Source organism: Leiobunum rupestre, chromosome 10 (genome assembly GCF_980474605.1).
Source record: "Leiobunum rupestre chromosome 10, qqLeiRupe1.1.hap1, whole genome shotgun sequence".
NCBI classification, from domain to species: Eukaryota; Metazoa; Arthropoda; class Arachnida; order Opiliones; family Sclerosomatidae; genus Leiobunum; species Leiobunum rupestre.
Genome location: NC_143393.1, coordinates 13,640,951 through 13,660,599, shown reverse-complemented (window position 1 = coordinate 13,660,599; position 19,649 = coordinate 13,640,951). Strand labels below are relative to the sequence as shown.

At 34.5% G+C, this 19,649-nt stretch overlaps 5 non-coding genes across 5 annotated transcripts; 4 read left to right on the top strand and 1 right to left on the bottom strand.

The window, feature by feature from the left end:
- Positions 1-14,138: 14,138 nt before the first annotated feature.
- Positions 14,139-14,211, bottom strand: TRNAK-CUU (transfer RNA lysine (anticodon CUU)). Its single transcript has one exon. It is a non-coding gene; the product is annotated as a tRNA-Lys (tRNA).
- A 2,186-nt stretch (positions 14,212-16,397) lies between these two features.
- TRNAK-CUU (transfer RNA lysine (anticodon CUU)) lies at positions 16,398-16,470 on the top strand. Its single transcript has one exon. It is a non-coding gene; the product is annotated as a tRNA-Lys (tRNA).
- Positions 16,471-16,931: 461 nt separating this feature from the next.
- Positions 16,932-17,004, top strand: TRNAK-CUU (transfer RNA lysine (anticodon CUU)). Its single transcript has one exon. It is a non-coding gene; the product is annotated as a tRNA-Lys (tRNA).
- A 217-nt stretch (positions 17,005-17,221) lies between these two features.
- Positions 17,222-17,294, top strand: TRNAK-CUU (transfer RNA lysine (anticodon CUU)). The gene has a single exon. It is a non-coding gene; the product is annotated as a tRNA-Lys (tRNA).
- Positions 17,295-19,203: 1,909 nt separating this feature from the next.
- Positions 19,204-19,276, top strand: TRNAK-CUU (transfer RNA lysine (anticodon CUU)). Its single transcript has one exon. It is a non-coding gene; the product is annotated as a tRNA-Lys (tRNA).
- Positions 19,277-19,649: the final 373 nt, after the last annotated feature.

Below are 19,649 nucleotides of genomic sequence, written 5' to 3'. Positions count from 1 at the left end.
TATTATTAACAGTTAATAAGTTACTTAGTGTTAAAATTCATAAATAGGCTGGCATAAAATACCAAACTTTGGTCTTGAATATGACTAAGCCCTAAGATATCGTATTCAGAACATTTCAATTTAAATATTGTTCGAAGGAAATTAATTTCATCGCTTAGTTAATTATTTAATGACCTTGAAATAGTACTTTAAATGAAAGGTTTTTGAGTAGCACATTTTAATACTTTAATTAAAGAAGGCAATGTAAAGATTGTCAAGCTTATTGAGGCGTATCTCCTTTTAAAAAAATCAAAAAGAATGGTTCAATTTATCCAAATAGTCATTTAGTTAATGAGTGTTAAACTTCAGTAATATTAGTAATACCAGAGGCCTATAATAAGAGAAGCCTTTAACTCGCTATACCGGCAACGTAAAACTTTTGAAACGTCTTGTTTTCAAAAAAGAAGAAATTAGGACTAGCGAATCTAGTGAGCGCTATATTTAGTCTTTGTAGCCAAAAAGTAGTTTGCTCTCCAAAACGTCGGTTGGCAAACCTTAACGTAGGTATAGATCATCCTTGGTTTAAAACTTTAAACGCGAAAGGTGGGCAAGGCTTGAGGTTTTTCAAAGCGTATTGAGAAAATTACACGGAGATATCGCCTTCAGAATCGCGATTATTGTTCATTAGTACGTATATTTATGATAGCCAATAATAGTTTTAACATTTATTACCTTTAAATTAACAAGTTCAATAAAAACGAGGCGAGTCTCTCAAAATTTAAAATCCCCAGAAAAATCCTGTGGGAATTCTACGAGCCAAAATGTCTGAATTTTTTAAATGCTTTCTCCGAAACTGCTCGCGCATGAATCGAGGGGTTATCCTATCATTAGATAGAAATTTTGTATATCTGATTTCAGATTTCAAGGGATTTCAATATTTAATTGATCAAAGTTATTAAAGGTACTAAATTTGCGTGATTTCAAGTGATTTATACACCTGAAGTCCCTCGGTATGAATACATCGTGAGGACTATATTTTCTGCCCACATATCACCCTAACAAATTTGTATCCCTCCGAATACATCTAGTTCGAAAACTAGGCGTTGCACTATTTTGGGCGAGTTAGAGGCTTCTGGTAATACTAAACAAATTTATATTTCCCCTTAAACATCAGTGGCGTTGCTAGGATTTGGTGGGGGAGGGGGCAATTTGGGAAAACATTTTGAGGATCAATCGAAGTTTTTCTAATCCTTTTTGCTTTACTTTCAAACTGCAAGTTTGAATTTAGGTAAAAAGTTTCATTCCCAGTTAACCAACTTTATGCTAAGATATAATTCAAGTTTCTGTTTTTACCCGAAAAAAATAATTAATAGGGTCATTATTAGTAACATATGTAACATAATTATTCATAAGTATGCCACTAGCTCTATTTCTTCACTAACGGTTTGTTTAACAGATATTGCGTCATCCGTACCCTACGTAATATTTGATGTCATATTTGACGTCATCGAATCTCAAATGCCGATTATTCCGTCGCACAATTAGCTCAACGTCTGATAAACCGACGGCCATTATTTTAGTAAACAAACCGGTTTGAACAAGCAAGGCTAAAGGAGCTAAAATGAACTACAATATAGTGTCAAGTTCTGTTAATGTAATTAATTTGAAAATTAATGAAGTTCTCGGAGTCTCACGTTCTAAAATAAATTTGCATTGTCAAATAAAAGAAGCAGGTTTATTGGAAAAAATAGTTAAAATTCAGGTTGAGCTTTTCTGGGGCATCTACAAGGTTGGAGTCTTTGCACATTCTTTTGAGCCTAGGCCTAACTCTTCTAGGCTTGGTATGGGTTTTAATAACGCTGGTGGAATATCCCACTTCGACGACTTGTTCCATTTTCGGAAAGCGATCACTTATTGGTCATTTCCCCCAACCTTTTCTTTTTCTAAACTACTCATTATTTAACTTCATCCGCACAAACCGAGTGAGTTTATAAATTTCAATAAAGCTACATTGGGCTGACTAAAATTCCGACGCAAAAATTCCTTCTCAATTTAGAGGTTTTCCATTGGCTTAAATACATATGTTAGTAGCCAACAGTGTGACTCCCAAAATTACTAGGATGAATAAAAAGGTTATAATCTAACCTAGTCCACCTTTTTACTGGTTCGTGGTGAAACAAACCGTTAGTTAAGATTTTTGAATGTAATAAAGGTACAGTAGCATGATACTTATGTTACATATGTTACTATTAATTAATTTTTGTTGCGTTTTGGTTTATACAAATTTATGTGAGTGTGGGATAGGAGTTTGGTGGAGAAAGATTAAAACATTGAAACAATGAAACGATATTTTTGATCCACGTTGTCCTGAAAGGTCGAATAAAGTAAGAATTTAAGGACGGATGCCGAAAAAAGAAACTCCACGACGCAAGTCACGCGACGAATTCAAATTTGGCCTAAAGCTTAGCTTTCACGGAAGCGACTAATCGTAGCAACGGTTCTCAATTTCATTGGCTGAGGATTACGTCATCTTGTTTCTTTTTCGGGGTCTATGAAATCGATCATTTCTGGTTTACCCTAGTTTTTCGTGCTGTTTTGAATAATTAGGTTAAGGTATGGTTTAGGTTTAGAATAGGTTTAAGTTAGTTTAGGTTGAGATTTAGGTTAGGGTTATGTTTAGGTAAATGTTTGGTTGCCATTTTACGTAGAGAAAGTTTAAACTTGAGTTGTGAAAAACATTTTTGGTTGTCATGGCAAAACGAATGACCATTGAAACTTTTCCCTCTAGGAGCTTTCAAGGTATATGAAGGTATACTCAACCCCCGAGTTTCAAATAAATCTAGGAGAAACAAGCGAAAAACCAAGCAGCAGGGAAACGCGAATCTTAAGATTTGGGTTCGTGTGATAGGTAAAAAAGGACTTTGAAAACAAATCGAAGTAACCAGCGTAAAAAAGTAAACTTAAACAGTATTTAAAGTCCCTGCTGCTTGATTTTGCGCTTGTTGCAGCCTACTTCCAGGGGCTAGTAGGCCACACTTTGAAGCTCTCTGGCGCTCTTTTCACTCATCGTAGGAAAATGGGGGGAAAACAGGCATACTTCTCAACTCACCCCCTACAACTCCTTAATATTTTTGCATAAACTTTTGAAACAACCTGTATAAGAAATATTCCCATTGTATTTGTGGAGTTTTGAATTTCCTGACATTTCTCAGTAGAAATATTTCTTGTGGATTTCTAGTTATACAGATATAATTATTTTGATTTCTCGCTACTCGCATATCCTCGATGAGAACTTGAAAATCTTCATTGAATGACAAATTAATTCTTTTTGAAAAAATCTACACGGCCTAGCGTTCAAAGGAAAATTCCCCCTTGTAGCGGTTCTCATTATTCACGTATTTGAACGTGACAACAAAAGTAGCGTACTCTCAGAAGCGAGAGAGCGATTTGCACTCCAAGGTCTTCGAAAACAAGTCAGCTAAAAAATTGCTCGCAAATAAGCCTCGCACGTGCTGGCCACTAGTCTCGACGCTAACCAGACAATTCGAATCGAAACGGAAGGAGGGGGTATAGTCTTCGCCTCATCCAGTAACGGTAACTCCCGAAATTTAAGCCCCAGTTTGTGAAAGAGCGGAAAAAAATAAAATATTGTTGTTTGGTCGCGAGCGTGGTTCGCCTTGGTCGAAGGCGGACCACTTTTTTAAAGCACCGACAGAGCGGGAGGAAAAACGTGGGGTCAAGATTCGACCTTCGAACTCTCCTGGTTGGCGATTTAGGGGGGTTCGCATTGTGCTATCATCTTGCGCTTCGAGAAATGGAAAGTTCATCGGAGCGGAATCGACAACTGATAAATAGGCGAAAGGGAGAAATACCGCTTCGGATTTGATAGCGGATAAATAAACAAGATGGCTTTACCGAGGACACAGCCTTAGTTTCACACGGAGGACTCGCAACGTTGTTCCAACTATCAAATTAAAAATCAAATTCATATTATTTTTATTTTTAACCTCATGTACACTTTTGGTTAGAGGGCCAAGTCAACAATCGACTTATAGCCCTGTTGCGTTGACAAACTATACACTTTTTTTTCTGATTGTAAGATAACAGAAGAACAATAAAAATAAAAATTAATATTAGGTAAAAAAAAAGAAAGTTACTAAATTCTAAAAGTTTGGATGCCATTATTTAGAGTCTTACAATAATAAATTAAACCAATAGCTTTCGAAAATTATTTTTTAAACGTTTTTTTAACTCTTGACACGGTATTAAAGTTTTCAATTTTATTGTAGTACCGGTTAAATAACTTAACTCCCGCGTAAAATAGCGATGTTAGTTTTTTGGTTGTGTTACATAATGGAGTTTCTAATATATTATTGGACCTTGTGACGCGGTTTGTAACTTGTAGTTTAAAGAGGTTAACCCGCGACCGATACGATTCTAGGTGGCGTAACGGCGCTAGCTTCTCCGAGGTTGCACCTGCGATCTAGCGTTTGCTACTGAAAAAGACATAACGTTTTTTCTTAAAAAACATTTATCAAAATATAAGCAAACGATGCAAAAACTATACACGGTGCTTCAAATAGGTTGTGCAAAAACTGTAAGGAGTTGTAGGGACTAGGGGGTGAGTTGAGAAATATGCCTGTTTTTCCCCATTTTCCTACGATGAGTTAAAATAGCGCCAAAGAGCTTCAAAGTGTGGCCTACTAGCCCCTGGAAGTAGGCTGTAACAAGCGCAAGCAGAATTTCTACAGAAGAAATACTATGTTATTTTTTTCACATAAAATGTACATGATAAATTAAGGGCTAAGTCAGCTCGCGACTTGTAAGCCCTTTTTATATTAAGTATTTACGGAAATTACATTTAAAGTAAATTAAATACAATTTTAAAATCGGATAGTTAGCAAAAGGTATGAAATTATACTTAGACTAAAAATAACAACAATAAACAAAAAACACACCGTTAAATATTATTAATCGTAGATAAATGGCTTGTTGAAAAAAATTTATTTCAAAAGAAATTAATTTTTTTGTAATGAAACAGCAAATTGTATATTATTATCCGGAGGGTCAAAGTTTTTTACGCCTTTGTAAAAAATTGACTTAATTTTTTTGCTTGTTTTACAATTTGGTTCTTTTAAAAGCTTATTTGTTCTATTTCTTATTGTTTGGATTAATTTTTCAGATAATTTAAAATGGGATTTATGACATTATAAGTTTCGTGCGTAGTTTAAATTTTGGCCACAAGTATCGCTGCCTACCGACCGAATGTTAAATTGAATGTATGAAAGCTGTCTGCCCATTAAAAATTCCCTCGGCACAACAGCTGAAAGTTTCAACCGAAAAACATTGAAATTCAAAAGTCGTCTGCTATTTCTTCACATATTTAGTTCACGGATATTAAGGCAGATGGCGCTCGAAGACTATATAAAAAAGTTAAACAGCCAAAATTATAGAGTTTGCTTACATTTAAGATCTTGTTCTCAAGAAAAAACCTTTTTGTGTGAGCAAGATAGGAGGCTTTATAAGGAACCTATGAGATATCGTGCTAATTTCTATAATAGCAACGTTAGAAATATAGTCTCTAATTAGAAATAAATACATTTTTAGTACGAAATGGCACTAGTACGGGAACGCGTATGCACCACCTCATAAGCTTCCTCGTAGCCGACCCGAAAGCGGTTTACCCTAAAAATGAGAGCCGAGAGACGTTAGAATGGGAAGAAAGTTCAAGGGTGAACAACAAGTAGGGTTCCTCCGCAGACACCTGCGACGGGCACAAAGTAAACAAAATAACAGCCAGTGTACAAGTTGAGGCGCAGGAATGGCGGAGGGTCGAATGGGGTTACGCGGGTTCAGATTGCCCCGTAAAGACGATCTGCAGTTATAAGACGCGCTATCTAACAGACCATGCGGCCTTTTTTACCCATTCATAATTTCTTGACAAGGCTGTCTGATTTAGCTCGCATCTGTTGAATCGCGGTTGATCTGACGGAATATCGATAGTTACAAAAAAAGAAGCGGAAATGGCATCTATGGAATTGTTGCGGTAACCTGTTTTGGCCAACGGGTTTCCGAGATCCCGCATCGCCAGTCAGCCCATTAGATAAATACATCATATAAACCCTCGATCCGTTACCTATTCAAAGCGACAGACATACCCGCGCAATTGATGACTAGGCCTCGTTTTTCGTGCGGTTTCGATTAATTAAGCTTAGGCTAGGGTTAGATTAAGGATTTGGTTAATGTTAAGTGTCGCTTTAGTTAAGTGTGGGCTTCAGGTTAATAGAAATTTAGGTTAAGTGTAAATTTAGGTTAAGTGTAGGCTTAAGTTAAGTGTAGATTTAGGTTAAGTGTATATTTAGATTAAGTGTATATTTAGGTTAAGTGTAGCTATAGGTTAATAGGAATATATGTTAAGTGTTGGTTTAAGTTAAGTGTAGATTTAGGTTAAGTGTAGATTTAGGTTAAGTGTAGATTTAGGTTAAGTGTAGATTTAGGTTAAGAGTAGATTTAGGTTAAGTGTAGATTTAGGTTAAGTGTAGATTTAGGTTAAGTGTAGATTTAGGTTAAGTGTAGATTTAGGTTAAGTGTAGCTTTTGGTTAAGTATAGCTTTAGGTTAAGTGTAGCTTTAGTTAAGTTTAGGCTTAGATTAAGTGCAGCATTACGTTAAGTGTAGGTTTAGGTTAAGTGTAGCTTTAGTTAAGTTTTGCTTTAGGTTGAGTGTATGTTTATGTTAAAGTTTAGTTAGCTTAGGATTAGTGTAGAGTTCGGTTAGGCTTACGTTAAGGTTAGCTAAAATGAGGAAGAATTTTACTCTGAGCTGCCTAAAAAAGGGCTTTTTCTAAAAATGAAAAAGCCAGAAGCTATACGATGTTTGCCGCTAGATATATTAAAAAGGGAAACAAGCATTTAGGGGTTCAATTTTTGAGAGATTAAATACTTACCGACTTGTTACCAAAGAAACAACTCCGAACACAATTTTAAGTTTTTAACCGATGTTTTATATAAAGCACTGCAAACAAAAGTTCAACTTTTTCACCAAAAAAAACACGGAAAAAAAATATATTTTACGAGATACGTGACTATTGAAAGAAATTGAAAATAAGAATCCTTGAGTGTTTTTAAATTAAGGTCCCTCAGTACAAAATTTTCAATATATATTTTTACTCAATTTTTATCAATTTTCATAATTAGATTATCATTGTTATTATTCTAGATTTCGAACTTAAAACTGGTAGCGATTAGGTTTTGTATACTATTGACTGTTAGTACCATCTGATAAGAGTTCTGGTATTTAAAAATCAACCTCTAATGGCGTTACCCCTGAGATAGCATCTCCTCCTTATTAAAGATAATCAGCCTATTGTTCGGTAATACTTTATCTAGACTCAACGTTACGTCTTTCGGTTAAACGGGTAATATCATTCCGAGATAAAGTAGTACCGCGCAATCTCTGTTATGTTCTATCAGAAGTTAATAATAAATCTCTTATCCATCTTCATTAAATTGAAACACGTACCTTCGCCGGATCGACACGGATGTTTACACCGCATCACCACTTAAATTTTACCAAGTAAATTACTCCGCATATTTTCCCGATGAAATCGTATTATAAAACTAATATAATATTCCCAAAAAAAATTTTAAATTTAAACGGGAGCCTGCTTTGTACTTAATTTTACGGAAAAATAAAATGCGGAAAAAAAATTTCGCAAATCGGAAAAATAAAAAATTTAAACATAAACTACTTTTTAAGGGTTTTTAATGTTTTTAACTTTTTATCGATATAAAATGTCTAATAATAGTAAACATACTACAAAACATTGATAGTGTTACGTTGTTAAATCAGTTTAAACTATAGTCTAGCGGTTTAGTTTTACTTTTAGATTCGAAAAAATGAGGCGAAAATGCCGCTTTATTTGCAAACAATATTAGACTAATCATGGAATAAAAACTTTTTTTATTTTTTTCGAAAAATTACTGAAAATAGACCTCGGTCTTTTTCCGGAAAATTTCAAACGAATGACATTAGCAAGATAGGTAGATAAATACTCCTCTATTGAGAGATAACTGATAAACTACTGGTGATATGAAATGTCGGAATTTCAGCCATCTGGGTGGTTTACTACTGAGAAAATCAGTCGTTTTGTTACCTACACCGCGATTAAATATCGTTTTTTTTTTTCAAACACCACCTCAGGCCTAAGTCATCAAGCGACTTTTAAAGCCATTAATTCAGGTGGCCGTGTTACAACGCGTAGGAGGTTGGTGGCAAGCCCTGCATGCAACGCGAGCCAACAGCTCCCTACACTCACTATTACCGTTAACCTCCACAAGTTTTTAAGGAAGGGGAAACCGAAAAACTCGTGGGAAAAACCACTTACATTTGCAAACTCAACGCGGAAGGAGTTGTTCCGAGTTTACACCCAGTGCCACAAGCTGGGATCGAACCCGGCTCCTCGGGCTAAAGTGCTAACAACTCCGCCCCTTATCTTATGTAAATCACAATTTGAACAAAGCACTATAAATGTGGACCTCGTAATTAGTCATGGTTATCAATAGAGTTTAATAAAAAATGTCCACTCTAATTATATTAGAGCGCTTAAAAAAGGAACTTGAAACAGGATTTCAGACTAAAATGAAATACGTTTTCCCCAGTAGACGTAGATGGAAAACGAATATGACAGGTCCTCGGAAAGACATTAGGCTTGCAAAAAACCACAGCATTCGTATAAAGAGAGCCATTTATAAAAACAGCGCCACCTTGAGGTGGTCCCCGAAGGCTACCACATTCCCGATAATAACGCGCCGAAAGAATATAGAAAAATAAAAACAGATAATAATCATAAATCTAGCGTAGCCGCGGACAAGAAAAATACAGCGCTTTATCTTACTACAATAGCCCGTAATAAGGTACTACGCCGAATACAGCGAACAAAACCGGATAATACTCAAACAAGAAGGCCAGACAATTATTAGTTTCACAGGAACTTACTCGAACAGTATTGGCCATCGTTTATATCATAAGATTATCAACCACTCCCTAAGTTGGAATTGGGAATCAAGGCAAAAATAATAGAATCTACGGGGTAGGTACATTTGTTCGAATTTCAATCGTCCGAACGGTGGAACAAATGTTCGAATTTCATTCGTCCGAACCGCCGAAATAACAAATGTTTCAATTGTTCGAATTGGACAACTTGTTTGTTTCATTCGTCCAAATCGGTAGCATCACTTGTCCGAATTCTGTCGCTAAATTAGTATTTCTTATTGCTGTTTTTTTTGGTCCGGATTTTGTTTAGTGCAATAATTAAAAAGTTTTCCTTTGGCCGATAAAGTTAGTGGGAATTGCGTTGAATGTTGTGGATATTTTAGGTTAGGTTAAGTTCACGTTAATGTTACTATTTTCTTATATTAACAATATTTAAAAAAAAACAATTCCTAATGTTCGAAAAAACGGACCAACGATTGTTCGAACAAATGAAATTCGCCAGTAATGTTAACATAAATTGAACGACTAAATCACCAACAAAAGTTGTGATAAATTTTTCGGGCAAATGAAATACGTTTTCGGACATACGATCCTGTTTTCCGGCATTCGGACATTTGTACCACCGTTCGGACGATTGAAATTCGAACAAATGTACCCAAATCGAATCTACGCTACCTGGCGGATAAAAAGTGCAAATCCTCCCCGCCTCCCTAACCCCTACAACCTATACCACCTCTTGCCATCCGGTAGAGTGCATTGCGGGATTTGTGCCTAAGTTTCAGTTTTTCCCCACCAGATGGATTCATGTTGTCAGTTTGGTTAGTCATTAGCCTAACGTTCAAATCCTAATCATTTCAAACTTAGGGAGGTCTTGATAGTCGTAGGTTTATGTCCATGAACAGGCATAGAATTACTATTATATAATTTTCCCCTCTAGCACAGGCGGTACCTTTTTTTTAGTCCGACATTCGATTTTACAGACATCTGGTGGTAAAAGTTAAACAAGATAAAAAAAAATTACATTGCTAGTTTTAAATTAATCTAAATTATGGCAGCACAAGACGAGGTCTGACCAAAATAAAATGGTTTGGTCCCATTCGATATAAAGCGATTAACATTGAGTCTCATTCATTCGAAAATAGAACAATTGTGCGGTTTAAATTCATATTAATTTTTACGTTTACCTTATTTCTATAATTTACATCGAATAAGTAAACTTATCAAAATGGTATCGTTCGCTAAGTTTTGGCGACTGACGATTGGTCGTCTGCAACGCGACCTAGAGGACAGTATCTAGCCCTATCGTACCGAGTATTGACTATCCCAATATTAACCCAACCTAACCTAAATATTGTCTCTATGCTGAAAAACTATATAAATATGTATTTACAATATAAAATCGCAATGAACCGATACCAGCCAAATGGGCTATAATTTGAAATTCTTTCGGTCGAATGGGAATATACCAATAAAATTCCCCTTCCCGAGCTGGGGTCCAGAATTTTTGCCCTCTAGAAGCACCTTCTGTTCTCTAAGCGGCTATCCGCAACCAATATCTCTGGGGTAGGGGCTTTCCTTCCACCATGCGACGTTAATGGGATCAGTGGCGTAGCTAAGGTCTCCGGGGGCCCCCCGTGAAACCCTTTTGGGGGCCCCCTATAATCAGTGGCGTCAGGAGTCCATACCTCTACTTGAAATGCTTATCCAGGCGTATCGCGTATGTATAAGATCACTCTGACGGCTTTGACCAAGCCTTCGAGATAAAAAAAATCCCCTCTGCGCGCGCTCCCCTCTCACGTAGGTGTTTGTTAAGTTAACATTGTGACGTCAAGTAAACCGTCAGCCACATCGAGACGAAAATCTGCCGTGAGCCCGCGATAAGCATTCCAAGTAGAGGTATGGATTCCCGCTATAATATATGTAATAATAAACTAATGATTAAAATATATGAAAAAAAAGGTTAAAACAACATTAAAAAGCAAGTTATGAGTCAGTGTAATGTGAAAATACTACGTATCTCGACTTACTTGACTCTTTCCAAGATTCCAAGTAGAGTTTTGTTTTTAGAATTTATAGCCCGGTGTACCTAGTAACAGAGACCATACCACCGGAGGTCTATCATCATAGTGCCCTACGCCAGCGTCCACCTAGCCCGGACAGGTGAAAAATTCAGAATGGGTAGTAGTACCCTACTACTGATGGTCGCACTCAACACCGCCCTTATCGGTTACAAGAGCAGGACCCCGACTCCCCGGTAAAGTCACTAGTTATTGCACACTCTGACCCGTTAAGGGCCCCAAGTAGAGGTATGGTGGCGTTAATAAGGGACGAGTGAAAACCCCCGCCTTTAAGAAGCCTCTTGAAGCCCCGCCCCCTCCCCGCATTGCGGGGTCATTTTTTACGCCACTAACTGGGATGTTAGTTATGGTCCCTGCGAACGGCGGCGGCGACGACGGCAGCGCGAACAATAACGAATAAAGCTGTTTTACACCAGCCGATACTAGGCCGGAGTAAAACTAAAAATCTCTCGACTCTCGGTGTAAATCACTTTCAATATTATTAGTTTCGGGGAGGGATTGCGCGTGAAATTAAAAAGAATACCCCCGGGGGGGGACTCAATTTTATACAGAAGTCAGTTTTCCAATGTCAAGGAGAGTAATTTAAGACTCTCGTATGTCTGCATTTTGTCCCAACGTGGAAAAAGTAATTTGCAATCGTAAAAAAATAACCGAAAATATTATAGGTTTTTCGTGATGATAAAAATTCGGCACATTTTATCGTAGCGAAGTTTGAGCTTCATTGTGTGCTACCATTTTGGGATTGACAGGGGGTTATTACATCAATCCCCCCCCCCTCCCATCTTTGGTCTTTTTCGTTGGATTTTTATTGCTTCAAATGTAATGACAACGTTGCACCTTGTAATTTGACAGACGCCGTCCGCCATTCAAATAGTATTCATAAAGAAAGAACCGTCCAAATTACTCTTAATTCGGGTAAGAACATGCTAAAATGTTACTACTTTACGGTTTGCAGTTTACGAGATATTTGGCGCTGGGTTACATTTACTGGAATTAAGTTGAGTGAACTGCAACTTAGCTGTAATGTAGTTTCAGGGCCTAACAGAGGGGGCAAATCCTCGGGGACCGGTGGAAAATACCCCGCGTAAAAGTGTACGGGATTTTGTTATCAGCGATTTTACGCTGGATTTTTCGATTTCTCGCGATTTTGCGAGTTTTAAATTTCGCGATTTTCTATCGGATTTCCGGATTTCTTGCCGGATTTCGATATTTTAAAAAAATCTCCGTATTTTGAAGAAATCCAGTTGGGATTTCTGGATCTCTTGCCGATTTTCGATATTTTAAAAAAATCTCCGTATTTTGAAGAAATCCAGTTGGGACTTTGGATTTCTTGCCGGATTTCGATGTTTTGAAAAAATACTTTTCTACTTTTATTTTGTTCCAAAAATATTACCAAAATTACTTTGTTCTTATAAATATTTTCCCACGACCCCGAGACCAAGATTGTCGTTCTCTACAAACTGAGTTAGCCAAGTTCAACTGCCACTAAAACTGTTTTCCCTATATTTTTGCCAGAATAGGTTTTATACGAAAACCTTTTTCACCAAACTATTTTGTTCACGAAAAATATTTCTCCAAACTATTTTGTTCACGAAAAATATTTCTCCAGCAATATTTTGTTCCAAAATATTTCCCCAGCAATATTTAGTTCAAAAACTATCTTCCCAGCAATATTTAGTTCAAAAACTATTTACCCAGCAATATTTTGATCAAAAAATATTTCCCCAGCAATATTTTGATCCAAAAATATTTCCCCAGCAATATTTAGTTCAAAAACTATTTTCCCAGCAATATTTTAATCCAAAAATATTTTCCCTGCAATATTTTTATCAAAAAATATTTTCCCAGCATTTGTTCTGAAAAATATGTTTCCAAAATCATTTGTTCTGAAAATATGTTTCCAAAATCATTTGTTCTGAAAATATGTTTCCAAAATCATTTGTTCTCAAAAATATATTCCGAAAATCATTTTTTCTCGAAATTTATCCCCAAAACTTTATTTTCAAAAATATTTAACAAAAATTTTGTTCTCAAAAATATATTCCCAAACTTTTGTTCTCAAAAATATTTTCCCAAAATTCGATTATCAAAAATATTTTCCCAAAATTCGATTATCAAAAATATTTTCCCAAAATTCGATTATCACAACTAGTTTTCCAAAATAATGTTCTAAAAATATATTCCCAAAACTATTTTATACTCAAAACATTTTTCCTTAAATTTTTTTGGTCTTTTATTTGTACAATATTATTGGGTTAAAAATATTTCTACTATATTTTTTGGTTAAAAATTATATATACAATATTAATTGTTCAAAACAATTTGTACAATATTATTTGCTTCAAAAATATTTCTACAATATTATTGGGAACAAAAAAATTTGTGCAGTATAATTCGGTTCAAAAAATATTGGTACAATATCATTTTGCTAAATAAATATTGGTACAACCCAAAAAATTATATATACAATATTAATTGTTCAAAACAATTTGTACAATATTATTTGCTTCAAAAATATTTCTACAATATTATTGGGAACAAAAAATTTGTGCAGTATAATTTGGTTCAAAAAATATTGGTACAATATCATTTTGCTAAATAAATATTGGTACAACCCAAAAAATATTAAACAGCATAATTCGGTTCAAAAAATATTGGTACAATATCATTTGGAGCAATAAATATTGGTACAATATCATTTGGCACAATAAATATTGGTACAATATCATTTGGCTCAAAAAATATTTGTACTATATCATTTGGTTAAACAATATTGGTACAATATCATTTGGCTCAATACAAATTGGTACAATATCATTTGGGTCAAAAAATATTTTACCAACAAATTTCTTTCAAAAATCCTCTTTCCACAAAACCTATTTAGCGCCTAAAGGGCGGCTCGACGTTGGCCTCGAACCCACGACACCCGGTATTTACCCACAAATCTGCCCTAACATGTTTTATGCTTAAGAAGAAAAGTTCCCCCAGAATTATTTTGCTCACGATGAATATTTTCCCAGCAACAATTTGTTCTAAAAACTATTTATTGAAATCTTCGCTTAAAATACTTTAGCAAAAATGTATTTAGCGCCCAACGTGGGGCTCGAACCCACGACCCCGAGATTAAGAGTCTCGTGCTCTACCGACTGAGCTAGCCGGGCTGCTTGTATTATGGGAAAACGTAGTTCCCATTAAGTCAACAAGAAAACCGTTTAAGCCGAAATTTATTTTGCTCACGAAAAATATTTATCCGGCAATATGTTTGTTCCAAATATATTGGGACAATATTGTGCTCTCTAAAGCTTTTACCTATACATTGTTCCCAAAAAGTGTTTCCTATTTTTTACTATATTTTGTTCTCCAAAAGGTTTTTCCTATACTTTGTTCCAAAATTATTTTTCCAAATATTTGTTCTTAAAATTATGTTCCTAAAATTATTTTTTCCCCAAAAACCTTTTCCACATTTTTCTCAAAATATATCCCCAAAATTTTATTCTTAAAGTAAATTACCAAATTTTGTCCTAAAAAATTTACAAACTTTTCATCTCAAAGTAATTTTTTTTTAAATTTGGTTATCAAAAATAGTTTCCCAAAATTATGTTCTAAAATATATTCCCAAAACCATTTTATTCTCAAGACTTTTTCCCAAAATGAACTTGTTCTTATAATATTTGTACAATATTATTTGGTCCAAAAAATATTTGTACATTATAATTTGGTTAAAAAGTATTTGTACAATATTATTCGGTTCAAAAATTATTGTTACAATATCATTTGGCCCAAAAACAGTTATACAATATTATTCGCCTCAAAAAAATATTGGTATAGTATCATTTAAAAAACCGCTTTTACCAACCAATATGTTTCCAAAATCCCTTTTCCCCCCAAAATTTTTTCCCAGCAACAATTTGTTCCAAAAATAATTTATTATTATTATTTTGAAAAAATCTCCGTATTTTGAAAAAATCTAGGCCGGATTTCGGATTTCTGGAATTCTGGCCGGATTTCGATATTTCGAAAAAATCTCTGTATTTTGAAGAAATCCATTTCGGATTACTGGATTTCTTGCCGGTTTTCGATTTTTTTAAAAAATTTCCGTATTTGAAAAAATTAATGCTGCCGGGTTTATGATTTCTGCATTTTTGGCGGGATTTTGAGGTTTTGAAAAATCTCCGTATTTTGAAGAAATCCAGGCCGTATTTCGGGTTTCTGGATTTCTGGCTGGATTTCGAGATTTTGAAAATATCTCCGTATTTTGAAGAAATCCAGGCCGGATTTTGGATATCTTGGAATATCCGACCTTTCGGATGCAGGCATATCACTTCCGTTTGAAAATTTCAGTTTGAAGGGCGTAATTTGTACCGGGGCTCGAAATGTCTTTGCACGGCTCTGTGTGGTTTTCATTTTATAGGTTAAAACAATCTTGAAGCTAAATTACAACCCTGTTAATGATTAGTAACATTTTATATCATCAGATGGGGCCAAACCTCTCTCAGCAACGTGTTGTATTGAATAGAGTAAGGCTCGAATAAATTAAGTAAGAACCTACACTCTTCTAAACATCGTTTTTAATTCATTCGTATCTAGGCCGCTAAATTAGCAAATTAAAAAAAAACAGTTGTTATATATTTAAAAGTGTTGAAATCAAATAAAAACAGAATCTATTAGGAGCTTTAAGTATCGAGAAAAAGTGTAGCTTAAAAAGGATTATTATAAGTGACAATGATTACTACAAAATAATTAAGGGTCTAAATTGGAAATTTATGTGCTCTAAACCTAGTCTAAACAGGTATTACTTATTTAAAAAAAAATGAAATAAAGTTGCATTTTTTTTTAAATACCTAAGTGCGTATTAAAAATGATCAGAGTTTAAAAAAGGTCTTGAATGTCCAACTCCTCGATTTAAATATAGTAATGCTAAATAATGGTCAAGTAAGTAAGGGGGCAAAAATACTAGAAGAATTTAAAAAATTACATTAATTTTAAATAAATAAAATTATTAAAATTATAAATTTAATGAAAAATTACGTAAGTACCGAGTTACTCGAACCAATAGGTCTTCGATAATAATATAAAAAAGTAAAAATAAATGATAATGAAATATAAAATATTTAACATTGATTAATTAAAACAAAGGCAATAAAATTAAATTAAATACAAATTAAAGTGATGCATCGGACTAGAAAGAAATTGGTAACAAAATAACGAGAACAAGTGTGTGACAAAAACCGAACGAATGATAAAAATAGCCATGACTGACGACGTGAGTAGAATAAAAAGACTAAGGTGCCAAAAAACGTTGGCACATTAATTGATAAAGATGTGTTCAGATTACAGTTGCACCGTAGCCCGGCTAGCTCAGTCGGTAGAGCACGAGACTCTTAATCTCGGGGTCGTGGGTTCGAGCCCCACGTTGGGCGCTATGTTCTTTTTCGAGATGAAAGTAATTTTATGAAACCTTTCCTGGTATCCTATCTCTTGGCTTAATTATAGTGTATTTCATTATGAACTCTATAATTTGAATTTAAAAATTAGTTATTTAAACTTGCTAATTAAAAAATTGTTAAGGTATCTGAACATATTTGAATTTTTATACAAAAACTAGACATTTATGAAAAAAGAAAATAAACCAAAAACTAGACTTATATGAAAAGACAAAATAAACAAAAATAAAACATATTTAGGCTTAATTACCAAGTAAAATAATTCGACGTACTAGAAATAAGATTACGAATGAAATCCAAAGAGAACACGTGTGTGAAAACTTCGAAGTTTGCTCAGCTGTGGCCAATTTATCACCAAGCGAAGAGATAAGGCAGGGGGAAAGACAACGTTGGCTGGTTTGAAGAGAAAAGCGGAATAATGTGAAAGCAACAGCGCGGCCCGGCTAGCTCAGTCGGTAGAGCACGAGACTCTTAATCTCGGGGTCGTGGGTTCGAGCCCCACGTTGGGCGCCATATATTTTTGGTTTAAGCAAAAATATATTTCAGGAACAAAATGATTTAGGAAGTTGGTTTTTTAATAAAGTTTTGTTAGGAAAATATTTTTTTGTAACCAAAAATAGTTTTGGTAAAAATATATTTTTGGAAAAAAGTTTATTCTTGCAGAGTAACATTTTCTTACTCTGCAAGAAAAAACTTTTATGCAGATTAATGGCAATATTATTTCGCAGCCCGGCTAGCTCAGTCGGTAGAGCACGAGACTCTTAATCTCGGGGTCGTGGGTTCGAGCCCCACGTTGGGCGCTAAATACATTTTTGCTAAAGTATTTTAAGCAAAGATTTCAATAAATTGTTTTAGAACAAATTGTTGCTGGGAAAATATTCATGTTAGGGCAGATTTGTGGGTAAATACCGGGTGTCGTGGGTTCGAGGCCAACGTCGAGCCGCCCTTTAGGCGCTAAATAGGTTTTGTGGAAAGAGGATTTTTGAAAGAAATTTGTTGGTAAAATATTTTTTGACCCAAATGATATTGTACCAATTTGTATTGAGCCAAATGATATTGTAACAATATTGTTTAACCAAATGATATAGTACAAATATTTTTTGAGCCAAATGATATTGTACCAATATTTATTGTTCCAAATGATATTGTACAAATATTTATTGTTCCAAATGATATTGTACAAATATTTATTGTTCCAAATGATATTGTACCAATATTTTTTTAACCGAATTATGCTGTTTAATATTTTTTGGGCCAAATGTTATTCTCCAAAAGATATTTTCCCAAAAAGTATTTTTGGCAAAAAAATATTATTCGACAAAATTGTTTTAATACAAATGATTTATACCTAAATATTAATAAATATGGTTTGACAATGCTCTAATTAAAGTGTTTCTTTTCCTTTTTTTACACATTTTCCTAAGTTTTTTTCTTCCAAAATTGTTTTTTTTTTTTTTAAAGCTAATGCCCAAGGCACCACCTTAGGCCTAAGTCGTCAAGCGACTTTTGAAGCCTTTAATTCAGGTGGCCGGGTTACAATGCGTAGGAGGGTGGTGGCAAGCCCTGCATGCCACGCGATCGAGCCAACAGCTCCCTACACTAACTATTACCGTTAACCTCAACAAGTTTTTATGGAAGGGGAAACCGAAGAACTCGGGGGAAAACCCCTAAACCAGTGGGGAGAGAACTTGCAAACTCAACGCAGAAGGAGTTGTTCCGAGTTTTCACCCAGTGCCACAAGCTGGGATCGAACCCGGCTCCTTTTGCTGCGAGGCGAAAGTGCTAACCACTCTGCCACCCCATCAATATAGAATATTTCCCCATCAATATTTTTTGAACCGAATTATACTGCACAATTTTTTTTGTACCCAATAATATTGTTGGGCGCTAATTACATTTTTTGTTAAAGTATTTTGAGCGAAGATTTTAATAAATTATTTTTTAAACTAATTGTTGCTGGGAAAATATTCTTCGTGAGCAAAATAATTCTGTGGGGAAATGTTTTCTTTTTAAGTATAAAACCTGTTTGTGCAGATTTATATATAAAAACTGGAGGTCGTGGGTTCGAGCCCAACGTCGAGCCCCGCTTTGGGGGCTTAAAACGTTTTGGGGGGAAAGGATTAAGGGGGAAAAGCATTTTAGAAAGAAGTATTTCTTGGTAAAACCGGTTTTTAAAATAATTTTTGAGCCTATTATTGTACAAGTATTTATAAGAACAAAATAATTTTAGGTAAAAAGTTTTGAGAATATAATAGTTTTGGGAATATATTTTAAGAATATAATAGTTTTGGGAATATATTTTTAGAATATAATTGTTTTGGGAATATATTTTTAGAATATAATTTTAAGAAACTATTTTTGATAACTAAATTTTGGGAAAATACCTTTGAGAACTAAATTTTGGGAAAATACCTTTGAGAACCAAATGTTGGAAATATATTTTAAGAATATTTTGAGGAAAAAGTTATTTCGGAAACATATTTTAAAAAAAAGGATTTTGAGAACATATTTTTGAAAAAAAAAAACTTTGGCCGGTAACATATTTTTCAAAACAAAAATTTAGAGTAAGCTTTTAAGAACAAAATTTTGGGAAAATATTTTTGGAACAAAAATGTGGCCGGGGAAATATTTTTCGTGAGCAAAAGAAATTTTGGGGGGAACGGTATTCTAGTTAACTAAATGATAAGTACGTTTGATTGCAAATTAGCAGCCCGGCTAGCTCAGTCGGTAGAGCACGAGACTCTTAATCTCGGGGTCGTGGGTTCGAGCCCCACGTTGGGCGCTATTGAATCTTTTGCTAAAGAACTTTAAGCGAAGATTTTTATAAATTATTATTTAAACAAATTGTTGCTGGGAAAATATTCTTCGTGAGCAAAATAATTATGTGGGGAAATGTTTTCTTCTTAAGCATAAAACATGTTTGGGCAGATTTGTGGGTAAATAACGGGTGTCGTGGCAGTAGCGTAGCCAGGATTTGGTTTCGGGGAGGCACACAATGAAAAAAAAATTTAAAAAAAATAAAAAAATGTAAAAATAATACTGTAAAAATAATTTTTTAACCAATTAATAATGTACCAATTTTTTTGAACAAATAATATTGTATATACCAAAAAATATGGTAGAAATATTTTCTTAGCCAAATAATATTGTACAAA